Source organism: Canis lupus, chromosome 11 (assembly GCF_003254725.2).
Source record: "Canis lupus dingo isolate Sandy chromosome 11, ASM325472v2, whole genome shotgun sequence".
NCBI classification, from domain to species: Eukaryota; Metazoa; Chordata; class Mammalia; order Carnivora; family Canidae; genus Canis; species Canis lupus.
In genome coordinates, this window is record NC_064253.1 from 23,022,485 (window position 1) to 23,044,996 (window position 22,512).

A 22,512-nucleotide genomic window follows, 5' to 3' on the forward strand; every position below is an offset into this window, starting at 1 on the left:
GCAAGTGCACACATGCTGGTTTGCACAGTGTGCAGTACATAGCAAGAACTCTGTAAATGTTAGCTACTTGTTATCATCACTTTGCCCCAGTAGGGATTCCCCTCGGTGCGGGCAGGAGGGAGCACTCCAGCGCTTTGTGAGCCGCCTGGAAGAAGTCCTGGTGTCATGGGAGCAGATGCTCTTTGCCTGTCTCCGGCTGTAATTGTCAGGCTTTGTTCTCTTCCACAATTAGACATATCGGGTTCAAAAGAGACATTGTTTCACACTAATGAATAGATTAATAGCCTCCCTCCCCAGATGTAGGGGACTTTATCAGCCTCTTGAGATGTTGATGATGTCTCAGAGAGTTTTAGGGAGCCACTCCTAAATAAATCATTCATCCCTGCCATACCTGAGCCCCACCCTTGGCTGGGGGTGCCTATGGCTGTGGGACATGAACTGCCTGGGGATCAGTCAGGGGCCACATGCAGTGGGTGCCCATGGACTGGCCTCTAATCAGCTGTATGGTGAAAAATGAAGAATCTGACTCTAATAATAGAGGACAGGATAAGGGCTGAAGGATTTGGAGAAAGTTATGTATTTCAAGCCTGGGTTCAAGTTTGCAACCCAGAGATGTGCTTAGCAGGCCTTGCATTAGACCAGAGGGTGCTGGGCAAGCCCAGCTCAGGAGTTGGGAGGCTGGTGGTCCCCAAGGAGCTGGTGGACACTGTGCCCTTGTCTTCCCTCTCTGGGAGACCTGCTTGCCAACATGGTGCCCTTGGCTGAGAGTCACTTGGCTAGGTGTCAGCCTCTAGGCCTGAGCATTCTTCATTCCACTTCCCGCTCTGATGTGTTATGTAGACCACTCAAGTCAATGTGCTATGTGTGAAGAGCTCCTCCTTTGTCTTTCTAAGGAAACCTAACCAATGGTCTGTTTCCTTTATCCCTGAATGCATATTCCTGCTGTCTTGGGTTGGGGGAGGGCAGACCCATCAGCTGGCAGATAATCCCTACTCCTATCTTGGGGGGAAGCCCTGGCCTGTCAGCATTTGATGAGATGTGACACTTTCTCACTTTCCCTGCAGATCAGCAGCCTGGGGAGGAAGCAGGACTTATTTAGGAGAAAGGTATTTCCAAAAAATTAAAAATATCAGAGCCTTTTAACAAACAGAACCAGATTTCAGATTTATTCCTCTGCTTTCACCATAGATTCAATCTATCCTGAAATGAGCGATTTTTTAAAAAATTATCTATCAGATCACACAACAGAAGGCATTAGATTTTTTCCCCCTCTCTCTCTAGAGTTAACATTTTAATTTTAGAGACAGATTTAAAAGAAAAACACTGACACCAAGGTATCTAGCATTTCATGAGAAAATGGTGAGATTTTCAAAATGGGGAAGTTTACCAGGCTGGCCCCCTTCCCCCCACCCCATCCCCCACCTCGCCCCTGGTTTGGCCAATTTGTAGGAACTGACCTTCTCAGAAGGATTGGAAGTCTAAGCAAAGCCAACTACTAGTTTCCAAATTGATTTTCTAACCAAAATTGGAATGGTTCTCAAATGCTCCTGGGATTTGGGGCTATTAATATTGAAGAACAATGAGAAGGAAAAAGTGAGTGTGTAAGAGGTGATTTATGACCAAAAGGAAGTTACGAGCTCAGAAACTTGTATGCAACCCAATCACAGAGCCCTCTGGAGAAGTTCCAGAGAAGAGATGGAGAATGTAAAGGGAGAGCGTTTCCGAGGGATATTAAAGCTTATAAAAGAGGTAATGTGGGCTTTGGGCCCAAAATGAGCCAGCGAGGAGCTGACCATGTTGAACTGCTCACAGCCACAGCAGGTTTTGTGCAGCTGTCATCAGTGCCTGAGACCCCCTCCCACCGCCCCCACCGCCCGCCCGAGTCTTTCTTTGTATTTATTTCTTACCATTAGTTCATCACCAAGCAGGTTAAATGGCAGGAAGAGAGTCTCCCAGCCAGAGTGTTGGGACTTTGACCATTGCTATTCAAACCTGTGGGCTCATCTCAGGTGTCAGGTTCTTAGGTGTCAAGGCTGAGGCTCAGCTGCTAAGCGTTAAGACCAGGCCAGAGTGGAGGTGCACAGGGCAGGACGGTTGGGCAGTCACAGCCTGGCCAGGTGTTCTGGGAATGGACACTTAACCCCAGCCTTTTTTTTACCCCTCCCATAGCTCTTACAAAAGTTATTATTATTTATAGTTTTACTGAGGTAGAATTGATACAAAACAAATTGCACATATTTAAAGTGTACAAATTATACACTTTCCATATATACATATATGCATATAGACATGTACATATACATGCCTTTACATGAAGGACTAAAGGAATCAGCTAATCCATGGGGTACTTTGCCTATGAGCAGGGCATTCTCATGGGGGTGCACACCAATCACATCCTTTGGGGGGATTTGGGACATTTCCTCCAAGAGGAAGAAAGGGTGCTGAGATGGGCTTCTAGCTATCACCACTCCTTGAAGGACAAGAGGTGAGACTGTTTGCAGACAACCCAACTGCCTCAAATAGCCAGGTAAGGGACTTTTTATAAAAATGAACAGTAGGTGAACTAGTGCAGCCACTCTGGAAAACTGTGTGGAGATTCCTCAAAGAGTTAAAAATAGATCTGCACTATGACCCAGCAATTGTACTGCTGGGGATTTACCCCAAATATACAGATGCATTGAAACGCCAGAACACCTGCACCCCGATGTTTATAGCAGCAATGTCCACAATAGCCAAACTGTGGAAGGAGCCTCGGTGTCCATCGAAAGATGAATGGATAAAGAAGATGTGGTCTATGTATACAATGGAATATTACTCAGCCATTAGAAACGACAAATACCCACCATTTGCTTCAACGTGGATGGAACTGGAGAGTATTATGCTGAGTGAAATAAGTCAATCAGAGAAGGACAGTCATTATATGATCTCATTTGGGGAATATAAAAGTTAGTGAAAGGGAATAAAGGGAAAGGAGAGAAAATGAGTGAAAATATCAGTGAGGGTGACAAAACATTAGAGACACCTAACTCTGGGAAACGAACAAGGGGTGGTGGAAAGGGAGGTGGGCGGGGGGTTGGGGTGACTGGGTGATGGGCACTGAGGGGGGCACTTGGCAGGATGAGCACTCGGTGTTATGCTATATGTTGGCAAATTGAACTCTGATAAAATTTTTTTTTTAAATGAACAGTAGGAAATAATCCAAAGGGGGCAAAAATGATACCCTCACACAGTTTTTTATTTTATAGATTTAAAACTATTATACCACCAGGATTTCATCAGGGAGGTATAGCATATCTGGACTGTTATGATTATAACTAATCATCACTAACCAATCTGCTTCTTAGAAGTCATGCTGTGGGGAACCCTGGGTGGCTCAGCGGTTTAGTGCCTGCCTTCCACCCAGGGCCTGATCCTGGAGGCCCAGGATCAAGTCCCACATCGGGCTCCCTGCATGGAGCCTGCTTCTCCCTCTGCCTGTGTCTTTGCCTCCCTCGCTCTGTGTGTCTCTCATGAATAAGTAGATAAAATCTAAAAAAAAAAAAAAGAAGAAGAAGAAGAAGAAAAGAAGAAGAAGAAGTCATGCTGTGGCTAAATGGGAGAGGGAAGAAGGGATTCTCAGCACTGGAGGACTATGGCTGTTTCTAAGACCCGAAGTCCCTCTGGGGAAGCCTCTGCAGGGTCGGCCAGAATGACTTTCCACTGTTAACACTACTTCTGCTTCCAGCATTGATCACAGCCCTCCACTGCCCAGATGATGCCTCCAGATAATGCACATTGCTGCCAACAGAATGTAAATGGAGAAAATACCGTGGGTTTAATCAGCGTTGGCCAAGGAATGGGGGTAGGGCAGGAGTGCAGAAAGGTCTGGGAATGAGGAGAGATCTAGTACATGGAGAAGAGTCAGGCCTCATAAAGGCATTTTATGGTGTGGCTAGGACCAGAATTGTTGGCATCAGATATTTACTAGTCTCCCAGGATCTGCAAGAGCTGAGAAGTGCCTCCACTCCCAGTCTCCTTCTGCCAACTGGCATTCTTGCTGACTTAGCAGTTGCTGAGAAATTTTCCTCTGATCTCCCTTAGAATGTTTCAGTTTTATATTCATAAATGGGATGAGGAAGAAACTTCTAAAAGCAAGGGCTTGGCTCACTGTGGAGGCAGAAGTTCTCTTTGGAGGAAGCATCTGGAAAAGCACACCACCAAATATGTGTTGAAGAGCTGGGTGGTCAGCAGCACCAAGGCGGGGCAAGGCCAGGCATTCAGATGTCTTCCCAGAAATGGGCCTGGTGGGAAGGTCAGCTCCATCATCATCAAAGTGCTCATGACCAGAGACACACACTACCCTGTACTTTCCAGTCCTCTGAACGGTAATACAGGTTAGCACCAAAGGCCCAAGTTCCCTTGGTGATGCCTGCACTTTGTAAGCAGCCCTGACAATTGCCCAAGGAGAGATGCCCTACCAGAAACATTTCTCCTTCCCAACCCGGCTTGGATTTAGGATGTCTTTGTGGGGTTTGAAATGGAAAAGGAGTAATGTCCTCCCTGCAGTATCAGCAGGCCAGGGAGTAACTCAGACTCTCTTGTTTCAGGCTGGTGGAGACTTCCTGCTGAATGCTGGCAATTACCTAATGATTGGAAGAGTCTGGTTAGGTTTTCTTAAACCTCTTCTGCTTTCACTTTAAGGCATTGTTACTTCCTTTATTTTGTCAATAGGTAACATATGCTCATGATACAAATTTCAAAAAAACTAAAAGGGTCTTCTTCCCTCTTAGCCCGGCCCCAACCACTGGGTCCCCTCCCCAGAGTTACTTCCTTTATTTTGTCAATAGGTAACATATGCTCATGATACAAATTTCAAAAAAACTAAAAGGGTCTTCTTCCCTCTTAGCCCGGCCCCAACCACTGGGTCCCCTCCCCATATTGCACATTCTTGCATATGCTTCTAGAAGTATTTTTTGAACAGTTAGGCAGGCATGTAAATGGATAATCTTTCTACCCCTACTCCCATTCCTCCTCCCCCCCGCCCCGGCCCCTAGGTGGTAGCCGTAACAGTTGGTTCTATGGAAATAGACTCTAAGGTAGAGATTGGCAGGCAAGAGCAAACACCTGTGAGGAAGAGTGGGAAGCAGGGTTGACCAGAGGGAGAAATTCTAAGTGCAATGCTATCATAACAGGGGCTCAGCCCCGCAGGGACCTCTGGAGCCAGAATGGCCCTCTGAGTTGTCCCAGTTTGGGGTATGAGGGGGCAGGCCTTTGATCAGTCATTGCAAATAGGCATAATCTTTTGTTAGGCTTCTCTCTTCAGCACTGGGCAATCCCCTGGAGAGGAACTTGGGGTCCCTCCAACACTCCCAGCAGCTGTCAAATCTGGATGGGCCCACCCCAGCGCCCACTTTACCAGCATATTATGCACATTGCTCTTACATGACTTTTTTCTACCTTATAGTAGATTTTGATTGTTTTACATCAGTACATAAATAGCTTCTATACTCCATTTTTTATGGCTGAAGAGTGTCCATTGTGTGGGTATAGCATAATTTAAGTTCTCCTTTGATGGACATTTTAGTGTATTAGCGTTCTTTCAGAAGTACATCCACTTCCGTATGGATTTGTCTTTTCACACATGTGCAAGTATATCCTATAGACAAATTGCATGATCCAAGAATATGCACATTTTATTTTGGAAGATACTATCCAATGCCATCCACTGAGGCTATATCAGTTTACACTCCCATCAGCAATCTATGAGCTTGTCTGTTTCCCCTACTGTTGCCAATACTATGTTATTAAACTATTTTTCCCAGTCTGAAGGGTTGAAAATAGTTTGTCGTGGTAGTTTCAGTTTGCATTTCTCTTTTTATGAATGAGAGTGTCTTTTTGTTAAGTTTAAATGCAATTTGCATCACCTGTTCTGCAAACATTTTAATTACAGCCTTTATTTGATTTTTCCTTAGTTGGCCATTTTCTTATTGATTGGTAGAAACTCTTTCATAGGATGAAAATCAGAACTTTGTGATATAAATTGACAAGTTCACCCTTTAACCTAGGTAGACACAGAAACTGTTGTATATTTATGGACCTTTTGAGAAGGCAGTGAGACCTGCAGTTTCTCTGGAACTTTTCTACCTAGGCTTGGTTTCGTGTGATCTACCTATTTCTCATCTTTCTGTCTCTCAGGTGACTGTCCCGGGAGCTATAACACCCTGAATTTGGGTAGAGCTTCTTGTGGAGCGTACTCTTCATTTTCAGAGGCACTGGAATTGGACAGACCTGGGTTTAAGTCTTCTCTTTGTCATTTAACAACTATGTCATCTTGTTATTAGCTTCTCTGAGGTATAATTCCTTATATGTACGATGGGGGAAATAATAGAGATCTCAGGGCACCTGGGTGACTCAGTTGGTTAAGCATCTGCTTTCAGCTCAGGTCATGATCCCGGGGTCCTAGGATCGAGCCCCACATCTGGCTCCCTGCTCAGAGGGGAGTCTGCTTCTCCCTCCCTCTGCCACTCCTGCTGCTGCTCCCCCTGCTTGTGCTCTCTCTCTCAAAGAAATAAAATCTTAACAAAAATAATAGAGATCTCTGTGGGTTGCTGAGAGGATTAAATGCACTAATGTCTAAACTACTCGATATGTCCCTCTTTTACCCCTCCGCCCTCCCCTCTCCCTGGCACTCTCCCTCTTGCTGCTCCCACTCCAGCCACACTGAGCCTCCTTCACTTCCTTGGAGACCCATGCTCAGGCTAATGCCCACTTACCCTGTAAAGTCTCAGAGTAGTCTCCTCAGAGAAAGAAACAGCCTTCTCTGGCTCTCTTGTATGAGTCTGTTGCTCCTTCCAGGGTCAGCCCTGGCATGCTGTATTACAGCACATTTTAGGCTTCTCCTTTCCTTCCACGAGTGTCTCTCATTAGACCGAGAGTACTGTGAGGGCAGGACCACTGGATCTCTCCCCTGGACTCACGTTTACCCAGGAGGCATGCAGTAAAGGTGTGCTGGAGGACAGATGGATAGTTAGGATAGTTAGATGGACAGCTGAATGGAAGAATGGATGGATAGATGGGTGGATGGGTGAAGTGTGTGGGTGGGTAGGTGGGTGGATAGATGAGCTGCCTGGGGGTCACACGTGATAACTCTGGGAGGGGCTTCATTTATTTCTGAAGGCTCTGACTTAGAAAGAAAATGCTTTCTACAAAGCAGTAGAAACCTGACAAGAACAACTTCTCAGCAGAACCCATGCCATGTTAACTTTTTCTTAAATGTGCTAAGAAAGCATGACTGACTGGCTTGGCTCACCTGGGCTCTCCATACCTGTGAGGCTGAGTCTCAGTGTCCTTATGCTGTCAGTAGCAAGCCCTCAGGGAATTTAGGAAGAAAGCCGACATTAAAGAATCTCACTTACTCTTCAGAAAGTTTACCTGCAGACTGAGTGAAAAGGTGAGCACTTTACCACCTATTTGAAAATCATTAGGTGTGTTTTTCTATAAAAGTCATAATCTATCAAAAGATTAATCCTCAGATTTCATGGTTGCACTTAGAATTGCGATGTTTATACATGGAAAATGCTTCATTCACTGCCAAGTTGAGTAACATGGTGTTCAGATGAGTGAGATTTCTATGAAACTGAGGCTGGGTATTTAAGTCCTCATTTTATCTTTCCACTACGGTTACTTCGAAGCATTTTTGAAATCTTTCTTTTGCAATTTCCTTCAAATCAACTTCGGACAAGTCTTATTTTTTTCTGTTACTGTTTTTACAACAATATGTTCCCTTCCCTGCTTAGCAAATAGAGCATCTCAGACACAAATCACCATTTCACAAAAACTCAGGCTTGTCTTTGTAAATAGGCATTATTTTCCTGAGTTCTTATATTTAGGAATGTTTTCTGGGGCCCCTGCAGTAAGCAAGGCTGTTTGGCTCTGCAGGAAGTGGCCTCTAACTGCCATGCCCGCTACCAAAAGTTCTTCTCCACTTTGTTACCTTTCCCTTCTTGTGTCTGCCATTGTCCTGAGTGCGTCTCTTGTGGTGCAGGGGCTTCCTGAGAGCTACTCACTTCTCTGTGGCTTTTTGATACAGCCTTTGTGGGCATAGCTGAGAGGTTGACCTTACCGGGGGCCTGGTCTCTAGATCATTAGAGACGTCCCTACAGGAGATTATGCCTGAGCAACCAGTGTTCTAGCGATTAGTTAGGGTTGCAGGGATGTCTGTGAAGGTACCTATCATGGAACAGTATGTTGCAACTTGAAAAAAAAAAAAAAAACCTACACCCCAAAAATAAATACCAATGGAAAGAAATTGCTCAAGAACTGATTCCATGAGGGAAGGTGGAGATTGTTATCCAGGGAATATTGATTCTGACATTCAGATTTATTGTAAACGTGCCAAAAGCAAAGGCTGAAGTACCAGCACTCTGCATGAGGAGCAAACACTCGTCCCCTGCAACAGGACTCGTGAAAGTTGTCTGCCTCTGTGGGCCGTGTGAGTTCACTGAGAAGCAATGGTCTCTGTCACTTGTGTAGCAAAACGAGCAGTAAGTGGTACTGTGAATGGATATGCTCACCACCTGCCACCCCTACCTCAGCCTGGCTGAGCCCTCAGTGGGGGTGGACGTCAACAGGAGTCAAATTGGCCAATATTAACCCAGTCCCGCTCTATTTCGGGTCCTCTTAAACAACAAAGTTTGAAGACGTAGCCGCTGTCCTCAGGGAGTCTATGTCTTCTTGGGGACTTGGGACTGTGGATTGGGGAAGGAGCGAGGAGCCACTGGAGAAAGAGCCCTGGTTCGGGCCAACCAGGCATTTGGTTCAAACTAGGGTGACTTAGTTTGCCTGGGACTGAGGGGTTTTCCAGGATGAGAGACGTTAGTGATAAATCCAGGTAAGACCTGGACAAACCAGGATGACTTGCTCACCCAAAAGTTGCTAAATCTCCTTGGTGCCTCAGTGTTCTTACCTACAAAATGGAGGCAGTAATATCAAACCCTTAAAGTTGATGTAAGAGAGGGCAAAAGGTGATTAGATTTGTAAAGCATGTGGCATGTGGGATCTTCAGTGTATGAATGCCGTAAGACATCATAAAGGGTCAAGATTCACATGGAGCTGTGGAACCATTCAGGAAAGGACGCAGCCAGCATGAGCCAAAGTGAACTGGGGAATACTCTGTGGAGGGAATTTGCTCCAGAGAGCTTTGCTTTAAAGAGCAGTGACACTTGGTCCCAAATTATGCAAGGAGATTTGATTGTCTTGGAATAAAATGAGTGGCTCTAGAAATAACTTCTTCCTGCTTCAAGCCACTTAAGTTCTGCAGGATTTAGCTACTGCTCTGCTGTGATTCTCAGTTGCCTCTATCCCCCACCCCAACCTGTCCACTCTTTTCCTTGGGATTTGCTTCTGCTGTGCCATAGGCCGAGTCCCCCTTCTCTAAAACACCTGCTCATTAATTGGCCACCCGCCCCCTCCCCATGAGAGGTGTCTAGTGAGCCAGGATTAGGGAAACTTAAGCTCAGAGAGGTTAAGTGACTTGCCAAGAATCACCCAGCAGATCAATTTTGAATCCAGAAACAGGAACCAGATGTCTGCACCTTACTCTGTGCTTACTTTGGAAGGTGGAGTGTGGGGCCCGGGAGGCCCCAATAGAAAGACGGATCTCCTCTGGGAGAGACCAGGAGACCAAGAATTCCAAAGCTGTCCTGTAATTTATAGCCAGGAGTTTCCCCTAAATGTGTTAGGGGAAGGCATTTTTATAAAAAATTAGCTTTGAAGATACCCCCTGAGTTGGGAAGTTTGCATATGAAGGAAATTTCTGACTGTCGTTAGGAAAAGATGCCACAATGAGTGAATTTAATGAATTAAAGATTTGGCACAAGCTGTATCAAGTATCAAGTAATGAGCTTTCCGTTTCCAGTCACACATTCAGTATTTCTCAGTTCAGCCAAAATTGGCAAGAGTCAAGCTGGTTATTACAGCAAAACCTGGAAAAGGCAATTAAGCACTCCCAGGGTTAAAAGGTTAACTCCAGTGGAAACACGAATCATAAATTTTACTCACAGATATGCCTGTTACTCGGAGCCCTGTATGTGGGGAAGGTTCCTCACCCAGGGCCAGGCCATCAAAGGCCAGGATGGCAGCTGGTGCTGGCCTATCCTGGGAAACCGTGGTCTGGTACTCTGTCCCATGGCAGGCAGAGCTAGTGGGTGGTGGGAGCAAGCTAGGGATTCCAGGGAGGCTCCATGGTTCTCCAGTTGCTTCCCTGGAAGTGGAAGGCACTGTTCAAGGCATCTGGCATGTGCTCCTTGGACATTTAGGAATAGGCTAAATGAGCAACCATCCTGGACACTGATGGGCAACCTGGGATGCAGGGCTTGGGTCAGCTCTAAAACTAGAAAAAGCCCAGGTAAACTTGGTGACCAGTGTGGTCACCCTATAAAGGATCCTGATATTTTGGGGAGTCCTTATTTCCTGTCTAGCAATTTCTGCAGAATGTTTAAAACCAAAGGTGTTGGATGTGGCCTTGGTGCTTCCATGTCTAGAGCTGTTCTACTGCCTAGGGGAGCATGAGGATTGGGTGAAAGTAGGTAGCTGAGTGCCAGGCAGTGGGCAGGAGCCCAGACAGGGTCCCTGTCTGGAAGTGCCACCCATTTATCATCTGCCCCTTGTTCTATGTGGGGGCTTTAGGGGGCTCTTCCACTTTATTTGCAGCAGCCCAGAGAGCTCAGAGAAGTCCTGAGTCCTACCCAAGGGGGCTACGAGGATTATGTTGTTCAAGCTCAAATATCTTCAGAAAAGAGACGGACAATAGCTCATATTAGTTCTTTATCTGAAAGTGGGCCCCATTTCAAGAGCCAGCTAGGAGGGCCAAATGTGCTGCCCTGAGAATGGCTTTATCTTGTTTGCTGATTAAACCTGTTTTGAATAATCATTCATGCAGGTGAAGAAATAGATAATCTGGGATGGTTTTGTTGAGGCTTTTTAGTGTTACAGAATTCTACCTCACTTGATCCTTTCAGAGGGTTATTTGCTATTAAAAAGTGCCCCAGAGGAGGAGCCATGGGCAAAGAACAACTGCCACCACCCCTGAGAGCTGAGACGAGCTGGCCCTGTCTACGTGTGTGCATTTCTTTGGAAAAAGTTACATAGCTGAGTATCTCACTCCCAATTTATATGCACTGCAGTCATCTGTGGAGATGCTGTCTTTGCTAATAATCTAGCAATTAAAATGGAATGTGACTGTTCGTTAAGCCTGCCACTCAACTAGAGATGTATATTTGTTTTCAAGTGGAGCTGGGTTTGATCAGCCTGTCTCCAGCTGAAGCTGAGTACTGAAGATTTGGAGTAGAAAGTGCCTCTATACCTTTGAATTTATTATTTTTTTAATGGACCTTATTAGCCACTAAGATCGAATCAAAAGCTCAAACTGAGTAATTAATCTCAAAGTTCAAAAGTGTTTGTCTTTGCAGTGTGTTTTCAACATGGTTTTCCTCATTCGATTTGTGAGCAGACTTTTAATAACTTGTTGAGACTTTATTAATGTTAAACTTTCTTTACATTTTATTTAATTAAAACTCCTACCACTTAGCTTGGTCTATTAGCAGGGATCTGAAGCTGCTTAGTCTTCTGTGGAGGATCCCTGCCCAAGAAAGTTCTGGGTTAGAAACCTGCTTTAGTGCCCATATGATTAGGGAATTTTGAGTTGAGGAAAGGACTGGGTCAGGCCTGGGTAGTGCTGGGGAGTTCTCTTTGGTATGGCCTGCACTGGGAGCCCCACAGGGACCTGAGCAGTTTGGAATTTGGGAACTGGTTCTGCCAAGCCACACAGCAGCCTTCCAGGTGGGCAGCTACACAGAGGAAGATAGAGTTGGATGCCAATTCTCCAGCTGATGTCTCCAGACTTGTCAGCCTGTGACAGGATTGACAAATAAAGGCACATATGCCTACAGTCTTCTCCCACGATCAGGGCAGACATCACTAATCTATCACTTCATTCTTTCCTCATGAACCAATGCATGATATGAAGTCTTGTTAACACCTTTCTCAAAGCAGCCACTGCCAGTTGAATAGAGTGGAGATTCAGACGAAGCACAGCCGCCACCATCCTCATTTCAGGGCCTGCTGTCCAAGCACCTGCCATATGAGGCAGGCCAGGTCTGAGAGGAGAGGAAAGGAAGAAGGGCTGTTACAGTACAGTGCCATTCACAGCCTGAATAAGAACCCTATGATCCCCTTTCCTGCACCCTGGGTCCTGCTCTGACTTGCAGTGTGTGGAGTGCATATGAGAAGACGACCTTCCCAGGTCCAGAGAAGCCTGCTGGACCTTCTGTCCTGCAGCCTTCCAGGTCCAGAAGGATGGAATATTCTGGAGAAAGAGCCATTTCCTTATCAAATGCTTTTAGAGGACATGCTTGAAAGGCAATGAGGAGAGCGTGGGTGGTGAACTCCAGGTCACTGCTCACCTTTGCAGCCCTAGTAGGGGTCTGTTCACACACAGGAAACCAGGCAGCCACGACAGTGGGCAGGACCACAGCAGGCCTGTATGGAGACAGGGACAGACTGTGAAGGAGGCTCTTGGCTCCTGGATGAAATGCGCCGGTCCCCTGGGTGGCCTGGTGTGCTGCATTTACTATTTTTATTGAGCCACCGGCTGCACGGATGTGTCCCGCCCACACAGGCTTCCCGAGGCCCAGCCCTGGCCATGGGCTCCATGGAGAGAGAGCTGCAGACGGTCAAACACTCTGAGCAGTCTGCACTTTGAGGAATATAAAGATGAAGCCAGTCTCCCTCTAAGCATGACACTGCTTAGATATTTAGGGATGGAAACTCTTCTGGGAAATGGCTGAATTCTAAAATCAGAATTCTATCAGCTCCCATCTGCCTGCTTTGACGTTCACTCTCCAGAAGTTCACTGTCTGCCTGGCAGCCAGAATGAGCTGACCTCTCAAGCCCCATCACCTCTTGCTCTCCTCATGCCCTTCAGCTTCTCCAGCTTCTCCATTCGCAATTTCCTGCTCCTCCAAAGCACAGGCCTGCCTGGGCCCTGGAGCAGTTGTGCTAGCTGGTCCCTCTGCCTGGACCACTCTTTTCCAGTTCTTGCTGGCTGCTTCCTATTACCTGTGGATCAACTCAGTGGTTCCTTCCACAGTGGGGCCTTCTCTGAGCACCCAATCCAAAGCTGTCACCTTTCTCTTCAGGAGTCATTCTCTTCACAGAGTTCATCACTCTCAGAAATTGTCCTGTTTACTGTTTTTTCTTGCTTCTTGTCAGTCTCCCCTTATGAGAATATAAGATCTCTGAGAGTAAGACCTAGCACCCAGCACAGACTATGTGCTCAGTAAGTGTTTGACAATGAACTTAACTTGCTAAGTCTCCTAGGACTATAGGATTGTTTTTTTTTTTTTTTTCCTTTGTTTTTACAGCTGGCTTTTGCAGGATGGTGAGCTAGGATGGAAGCAGCCCAACCCTCCTGGGGCTGGTATGCCAAAACGATGCACACATAGGCCTGGGCGACCCCTTTCCCTTCAGCCTCTGCTCACTGACAAAGAGCTGCCTTCCACCCACAGGGGCCTCTCTCTGGCTGGCCTCCTACCTCAGGGCAGCTGTACAGGCACCTTCCTCCTGCCTCCTGTCCTGGAGGCAGCTGTTTTCCTCTTGGAGCCTGGTTTAGGACAGACACTCTTGGGAGTCTCCTCTGATGCTGGCCACATGTTTTTGTTCCTGCCACAACCTTCCCAGGACATAGGCTTTTGGGCTCAGAAGTAGATAAATTCCCAGCAGCAATGGGATGTGAGGGAGGTTGATTTTTGTTGTTTGGAAAGAGAGAAAACACTAAAGTCTCACCAAGAGCAGGATCTCTGCCTCTTCCTAGCCCGAACAGCCTATCATAACCCAAGAAGAAACATTTTCGTTTTCTAGCCTGCCTTGACAAAGCAAGTCCAGGGAAGAGATGTGTGGATCAGAGTCCCAGGGCATGCTTCAAATATGATCTCTCTGAGCCTCAGTTTCTTCACCAGAAAAGGCAATAACATCTATACCCATGGGCAGTTTTGAAGAGTAGAACGCAAGCCATGCATGGAAAGTGCCCAGCATGAGCTCAATGAGGAGATACCCAGGAATGCCAGGAAGTATTCAGGGACCACAGAACAGCAAGACCACTAGGTAGGGACCAGACTGACTTGGCTCAGAGGGGATGAGCCAAAGTGGGGTGAAGCAGAGGATGCGGTGGGGCCAGGAGTCATGCCAAACTTCGTGGTACTTGAGAGGAGGTAGAGGAGCTCTGAGTGAGAAGGATCTGAGTTTCACCCTTTTTGGATCCTTTGTGCCAAATTCTGTACCAGGCATACAGTAAGTGTGAATGAGGAGAGAGATTTGTTTGGCCGTGAATTCCAGGACACTGATGCTCAGTGAAGAATGAGTAAGTGAATAAATGAATGAGTGAATCAAGAGTTGTGGTCTCCCTGGCCCCTGTCCTGTCCCCACCCTGCCCATCCACCTGCATGCAAATTCAAATATGTGCCAAGGAACTAAGGGAGGTTCTGGAGTAGCACCAGGAGCAGATTTTTACACAGGAAGAGGCTGGTCTGGGAGGCTCTGTTCCCAGTGCAATACCCCGTAGGGCTGTGGCTCCCTGCACACCTGTGGGAGGTCTCTGGGTATGCTCAGGGCTAGCCTGGGCCTTCAATGCTGGAGATCAGCTGCAGCCAACCCTTCTCACCCCCTGCCATTCATTGTGCTTGGAGATGGGAAGCCTGTCCCAGTTCATGGTGACCTCCCCTCTGAACCAGTGCCAGGGAAACAAAGGTGCCCTGAAAGGGCAGGGAGATGGGGCTGGGTGGGACGCATGACCTGGTGATGAGGCACCAATTAGAGTCTCATATCTTAGAGTTTACCTCAAGGAGAAAAGAAAGATAATAGAAGGATAATTGGAAGCTTTATTTATTTATTTATTGAAAGGAAAAAGAAGTAGAATGCCTAAGTATGTAAAAAGTGCTATTTAAATTTCTTGTCTGTAGCGTATACTCAAACCTATAATTATGGCTTTGAAAAAAAAAGGGTAATTATGAAAATTTCTAGGCTCATTAAAAACACACAATTGACATTCAAAATTATTTGAGTTAGAAATGATGCTGGAATGAATCTCTTGTAAGAGAATCAGAGGCAAAGAACTTTGTTTTTTAAAAACTCCAAGTTCTGGATTAACCTACAGTGTCACAGGCCACCTCACGTGATGCTTCCCTCCCAGTGAAGGAAATGATGCAGACATTGCCCCCTCTGGAGGACCAGCTCGAGTTGGCCTCCAAGATTTAGGCTTGTTGGTCTTGGTGGGTGGTGATTTTCAGGGGCTCCCCATAAACAGTGCACCAAGAGACCTGCAGTCTCTGTTTTGTCCTGCGCCGGCCCGCTCAGGCAACCAAGGAGCAATCAGAAACCACTGATCCATTAATTTCCTTGGGATAGGATATGACTCTAGAGTCAGACTGCCCAGACTCAAATCCCTATGCCATCACTCATGAGCTGTGTGACTTTGGCACATCTCTTCCTTTCTCTGGAGAAGTTGGACCAGTGGAGTGTGGGCAGCTGGAAAGCTTCCCTTGCCAGAGCCTGGACCTACTCTTCTGTGAGTCCTAGCAGTCCTATTCATCTTTGAAAGTACAGAGAAAGAGAGCAAAGCAATGTAACACAGTTTATATTAGTTTTAGCCAGTTCATATTAACCAGTGCAATGATAAGAAGAGCCAGGCCCAACATAATAAGAGGGTAGACAAGATGTATGATGGGTTGCTGGCAGAGCCAGCAAGGCACTTAGTTTGTGGCAGGGTCTCCAGGACAAACAGAACACCCCAGTGGCCTTCTCCCAGGGCCCAAGAGAGGGACATCCTTAGTGTATCCTTGAGATAAGAACACATCTCACAGGCCCTAGCTGCCAGGTGAGCTTATAGATCAGGCTTTCAAAGGCTGGCTGCAAGGTTGCTAAGATCACAACCTTTGCCTCTCCTCCTTGCCACATCTCCTCATGCCTCTCACCCTGGTTCCCGTATCACTAGACCTCTAGACCTACTGTCTTAACTGTCCAGGCTGTCCCTGGGCCAGGTGGAAGGCTCTGATGTCTGCTGCAAGCAGGCCTTTCCACCTTTAGGATGGGCTGCATCCAGCCACAAGGAGCTGCCTAAAGTCATGTCATCTTCCAACTTGTCAGTGCAAGGATGCCTCTGATGGTTGGCTGGGCCTCCATGGGGCAGGGCTCACCTGCATCCTGAGTGTCATCTCCTGGTGATCATCCTAGGGCCATCCTCTGGGACCTGCTATGGTTCCCAGGGCCATTTTAAGGTCATGCTATGGTTGTCTGAGTTAGTAATTGGAAGTAATTGGGGAAGTCAACATAGCTTTTTCTTTGGCTGGTAGTTCTTATACCAACCATTTGTGGCCTGTGGTCAGTCAGCCATGACACTAACAAAGGCCCTTTCTTTGAACTGATATTACCTCTTCAGCCTGAGGCTTAGGTAAAGTCTGATCTTTTCAAAAATCTCAGTGTTTCCTTAGTATTTATGGCTCTAATAAACTACTATAATTTTAAAAAATCATAATTTGAGTTGGATCATAATCTAAATGTAAAACCTAGAATCAAAAAGCTTCCAGAAAAAAAACATAGGATTTCTTCACAGCTTTGGGGTAAGCAAAAATTTCTTAGACGGGATACAAAAAGCATAAACCATGAATAGAAAGAATAATGAATTGCTTGTCAAATGTGATAAAAAAAAAAAAAAGATGCTTTTTATCCTCTGAAGACTCCATTAAGAAAATGACTGGGCAAGCCACAGAAGGAAAGTATATGAAATGCATATATCTGATGAAGGAACTGTATTCAGAATATATAAATAACTTCAACAGAACAAAACAAAATGACAAGCCAACTTAAAAAATGAGAATGGAGATTGCCCAAAAGAAGATACACGTATGGCCAATAAACACATGAAAAGTTGCTCAACGTCATTAGTCTTCAGGGAAATGCAAATTAAAACCACAGTGAGGTATGCTTTCTTGTCCAATAGTGTGGCTGAAGTGAAAAGGACGCCTAATAGCAGGTGCTGGTGAGGATACTGAACACCTGGACCTCTCATACATTCCTGATGAGAAGGCAAAGCATCACGAGCATTTGGAAATGGGTTAGCAGTTTCTTACAAATGTGTATATTCTGTGACCCAGTGATTCCATTCACGATTATTTACCCAAGAGAAATGAAAGCATATGTTCACACAGAGATTTGTACAAGAGTGTCTACAACAGACTTATTTATAATAGCTCCATACTCTAAAACAAACCAAATGTTCATCAACAGGAGAATAGGCCTTTTTCTTTTAAAGTGATATACAATTGAATACTATGCACCAACAAAAAAATAAACTGCAAATACCTGCAACACCATGGATGAACCTAAAAAACATTATACTGAGCAAAAAAGAAAGCCAGACAGAAGAATGGGACCGGGGAATATATTTATGAGGCCATTTGTGTGAAGTTCTAGAATGAGCAAGCTCATCTATGATCAGGGAAATCAGAAATGGTTGCCTCTGGAAGCAGGGAGGCAGAGATTGACCAGAAAGGCCTGTGAGGGAACTGGGGTGCTTGGAAATGTTGAAATATCTATGTCTTGAGATGATGATTACACAGGTGCATACAGGTGCCAAAACTCTTCAGATGGGACATTTAAGTTTTTTTTTTTAAAGACTCACGCATTTTTTTTAAAGACTTTATTTATTTATTCATGAGAGACACAGAGAGAGAGAGGCAGAGACACAGGCAAAGGGAGAAACAGGCTCCGTGCAGGAAGCCCGATGTGGGACTCGATCCAGGGTCTCCAGGATCACACCCCAGGCTGAAGGCGGCACTAAACCGCGGGGCCATCGGGGCTGCCCTGGACATTTAAGTTCTATGCATTGTTTCATATAATATTTCATATGTTTTATGCTTTAATTAGAAAAATAATATCAACATCCAGCATTTACTGAACACACTCTGTGCAGCTCTGTGACCAACCACCTATCAGTGGCCTCAGCAATACTCACAACCACCCTCTTGGAGGGGTAGGACCCATCATGACCACTTTTTAATCTGAGGGGTTGTGGGGCCCTTTAAGGGGGCGGGGGAGACAGGACCTAAATTCTGCAGCTCGAGGCCTTACGCACTCTAATTGTATCTCTGGTTCTTATCTTGTTATTTCCATTTCCCATTAGCATTTATCAGGTGGCCTTGCAGGTACTTAGCAAAATGGTATTGGACTGGCAGTGGGAATTCCAGGCATTGTCCACTATTAGATGAGTGTGTGCTGTACATCAGGCAGGCACTGTGCTGGGGCTAAGGAGAAGCAGTGAACAAGAGGGGTGCTACCCCAAGAACCCATAATCCGAAGAGGTCCTTGCAGGCAGACATCTGGTCTCTCTGGTGTTTGCTGCCCCTGTGTTGCTCCCTGGTGGTCTCTAAGCCTTCTTGGGTTTCATTTTCTGATGTCTTCCAAGGCTCCAGCCTGGTTCCAGAGGGGGTATGGCTTAGGAGTGTATACTTTGATGGTGAGGGTGCCCTTTTATCTCCACAGGTGCTGGTTCCAGAAGCAAGTCAAGGCACAGGCCCCTTGTCAAGGAGAGAATTCTGAAGTCCCCCTGGGCTCTGAGTGCACATCTGGACCTCTGCATGCACTTCCCATCTCCCAGGCTCTGTAGGATGCTCCTGCCAGCAGCAACACAGTGGATGCTGCTTGTGCATGTGCTGAGACCCAGGGGCCAGCTTCTAAAGACAGGTTTGGTGCAGGTTGAGACATCATGGCCCCCCATAAATCACAGGGCCTTAAGGAGTTTGCTTTCCTGCATTTGAATCATAAGATGCAGCTCTTTTGGGCCCTGTCCCACCTGCAGATCTAGTGATGGGCATCCTCCCTATCATCTGAACAGTCTCTTAGAGACCTTCAGGGCTCCATATTCCCAGCCCCCAGCCCTAGCCCCAACCCCAGCTGCAGTATGCAGAGTCATGCCCACCTACCTCTGAGTTTGGGCCACTGGGCATCTCATTAAGATACAAGTAACAGACCCTTGTTGCCTGCCCTGGCCCACTCAGCCTAGGCTGTGCATCATTTTGCTTTCCCTGTACATCTCTGGTTCCTGGCAAAGACCTCAGTGGCATGGCTGAGGATAGCTTTGGCTGAGATTCAATACCTTCGTATCTTAGAAGACTTCTTCCTAATAATTGCCTTTGCCCTGTTCTTACCTGCCTTAGGATCAGAGTAAGCCAGACTGTCTGATAGGGGCATTGGATGACCTGCTAGGAGCAGTATTTTGAGGGGCATTGGTCCCTATCACCACCACCACCACACATACATACATCTTGAGCACTCACTTGCATATTACAAAGCTCTTTACTATGCATTTTGCCATTCAATCCTCATGTCACACTATAAGAGATACCTGCAAGAGACTGTTATTCTCACATTTAGAGGAGGAAACAGATTCCAAAACTTTTGATGGCTTGACCCATGTCTCATGATGATGTCTAAGTTGACAGACAGTGGGACAGATAGGCAGCCCTGAGTCCATGTTCCCTGAGCAGAGCCTCATATGGTTCAGATCTGGGCATCCCTCATGCTATTTTTTACTGTGGCCAGATAGGCTATAGGGAGTGTTTCCTCAGATGCTCTGAGGAAAAGGCCTAACGAGATCAAGACAGAAGTTGGGTATTGCCAACTCATCCTCCCACCCAGAAACCAGGGGGATTGGTTTCTTTCAAAAAACTCATCTGACCCTGTTACTTTGCTGCTTAAAGCTCCATTGTGTACTGGGCACTGGGCTCCATGCTTTATGTATTTATCTCTTTGATCTTCACAACAGGCCTATGAGATGATTAGATGAGAAGAATGAGTCTGGAGGTGCCACAATTACTGACTTGCTTCGATTGCTGGTTGGAATTTAATGCTAGATCTGGCTTCAGAGCCTGTGTGCTGAGCCACAGGCTTCCGGCTTTAAAATTTTTTTCTCTCTAGCCCATCTATAGTGGGTCAGTATCCGCCCCCCCCCCGCCAAGAGATATGCCCCAATCCTAACCCATGGTTGCTGTGAATGTGATCTTATTTGGAAATAGGGTCTTTGTAGAGGCAACCAAGGTAAGATGAGTCAAACTGGGTAGCTTGGGCCCTAAATCCCATGACTAAATCTTCATAAAAAGGCATGTGAAGACACAGAGACATGCAGGGAGAACACCATGTGATGATGGAGACAGAGATTGGAGTGATTTGTCTATAACCCAAGGAATGCCAAGGGTTGCTGGCAACCACCAGTAGCTAGGAAGACACAAGAAAGGATTCTTTCCCTAGAATCTTTGGAGGGAGTGTGGCCCTGCCAATACCTTGATTTTGAACTTCTAGCCTCCTGAACTGAGAGAAAACAAATTTTTTTTGTCTTAAGCCACCCAATTATGCAGCCCTAGGAAAACAAGATACTTACTATCTTACTCTTGCAATGGGGAGAGTCTGGACCACTCTGGGTGCTGTATTCTCCTTCTGGAAATTTCCAGTGCCCGTTCACATATGAAAGGTTCTGAGAAGTCCCAAACCCAGGAAATGTATTCAACATTTCTTAATCAAGTATTTCCCAAATGACCTCGGGATCACTTTCTCATAAAACACCTTTTGGCATGGTGTGAAGCCAAGGCTCCAAGGAGCACACTTGGAGAAATGCTGTTAATCACCAAACAGGCATCCTCGCTGGATAACCCAGGACTGGAAACAGCCACATGCATGGCCCTTTTCAGGAAATCGCCTTCTCGGGTGAACTACCTGAGGATTTCCATCCTCCTCTCAGCACTGGGGAGAGAAAAAAGACATCAAGAAACTAATTATTGTAGAAAGGGCTATGAAAATGCCATTCACAGCAGTAAGCAAGATGGCAATATTTAATATCAGACAGGGACCCACAGGCAAAAAATAACAGAGGCAGATGTGCAGGCTTGTGCTGTTTCATCTGAAGTGTGATAAGACACCAAGTCTGAAATCTGGAGCAGCTCTGTGGGAACCATACATGAGCTTTTGCAGAAGAATTTCCCCAAAGGCAAACCTAGAAACTTCAATCACTACTCAGGGATGCTTTGGCATGCCTCTGCCTCTGAGCCAAGAATGTTTCAGAGATAACCACACAAGGCAGCCCAGCCACCCCCTCCCCTGTGGTTCCCAAATGGTGAGGAGCAGCAGTTTCTCACCCTCTGCAGCTGCAGATACCAAGGCTGGGGGACAGATGAGCCACACACTTGCTTACTCTGTGAGAAGCTGTTTCCACCCCCAGGCCCACTGTGTTTTAACAAGGTGAGCATTTTTAAAGCAGGGTCAGGTAATGTACCTGACATTCTGCTGCCCACAGTCTTTCACACCACCCATCCCTGCCTGGCTAATTTCTCAGAAGAAAAGTCCCTTCCTCCAGAAAGCCATCCCTGACTCTCCGGCCACCTGTGTCCCCTTGCTTCACTCTCCCTAAGCACCCTGGATGTCCTGCTTTGAGGCACTGACACCACACTATGACACACTCAGTTTCTGTCTCTGCCAGACCGTAGGGCTCTATGTGGACAGAATGGTCACATTCACCACTGTGTCCCCAGCACCTGGCCCACTGTCTGGCCCAAGTGGGTGCCCAGAACCTAGCTGAATGACCGTCTCTGCTTTTCCTGTGTGCCTCCTCAATCCCCACTGCCAAGGCCATGAGCATCCTTTCTCCATGTGCCACCTCTCTAGACTAGGCAGGAAATGGCTGCACCATCACCAGTGCCTGAGAGCGCCCATCTGGTGATCAGCATGGAATGCCAGACTCAGCATTTTGGCAGTTATGGCAGGCTCGCGCTCCTGGCAAGATTCCCATCCTGAAATGTGGCAAATACCTGTATCAGTTTGTAGCGTTCAGTTAATGTTACAGTTGTCCTGTCCAAAAGGACGTGGCTCAAAGTCCTGAAGAAGGCAGTGGTCCCAGTGGTGGGCTTGTTTATGGCTTTGGGCTGGGGAGGTTCAGGAGGGAGAGCAGCCTCTGCTGAAGAGACAGTGGTCCAGCAGTGGGTGGGTGGGGGTGGGGATCGCTGCGCTGAGGGGGCAGGGGATTGCTGCAGAACTCATCCTCTGAATGTGTATGTTGGTGGCAAATCAGGTGGGAGAGAAATGTTGTTTCCCACTCAGCTTCACAGTGACATCAGAGCCCCAGCTCCAAGCCTGCCCTTAATTAGAGCTGGTGGGTTCTGAGTTAGCTATTTAGAGAACAGACAACTTCTTTTTTTTTTTTTAAGATTTTATTTATTTATTTATTTGGCAGAGAGCAAGTACAAGCAGGGGGAGCAGCAGAGGGAGAGGGAGAAGAGGGGCTCAATGTGGGGCTCAATCCCAGGACCCCAGGATCATGACCTGAGTGGAAGGCAGACACCTAACTGACTGAGCTACCCAGGCATCCTGAGGACAGGCAACTTCTAACTCATCTTCCTTCAGGCTTCAGGCTTTCCAAAGATCCTTATGCAAGAGCAA

The 22,512-nt window shown here is 46.5% G+C and overlaps 1 protein-coding gene and 1 long non-coding RNA gene across 19 annotated transcripts in view; one reads left to right on the top strand and one right to left on the bottom strand.

Moving 5' to 3' along the window:
• The window catches only part of LOC112650348 (uncharacterized), a 165,118-nt gene that overhangs the window by 103,726 nt on the left and 38,880 nt on the right, over positions 1 to 22,512 (top strand). For 17 of the 18 annotated variants that reach the window (XR_007400959.1, XR_007400956.1, XR_007400960.1 and 14 more), the window contains one exon: positions 18,571 to 18,771. The exons of the other annotated variant lie outside the window; for it this stretch is intronic. The gene's annotated coding sequence lies outside the window, so the exon portion shown is untranslated. The remainder of the gene's footprint in view (positions 1 to 18,570; positions 18,772 to 22,512) is intronic. 18 annotated transcript variants of the gene reach the window in all.
• On the bottom strand, positions 11,567 to 22,040 carry LOC118350299 (uncharacterized). Its single transcript, XR_004803814.2, has 3 exons — positions 21,885 to 22,040; positions 20,465 to 20,823; positions 11,567 to 12,134 (listed from the first exon to the last, which is right to left on the bottom strand). It is a non-coding gene; the product is annotated as an uncharacterized LOC118350299 (long non-coding RNA).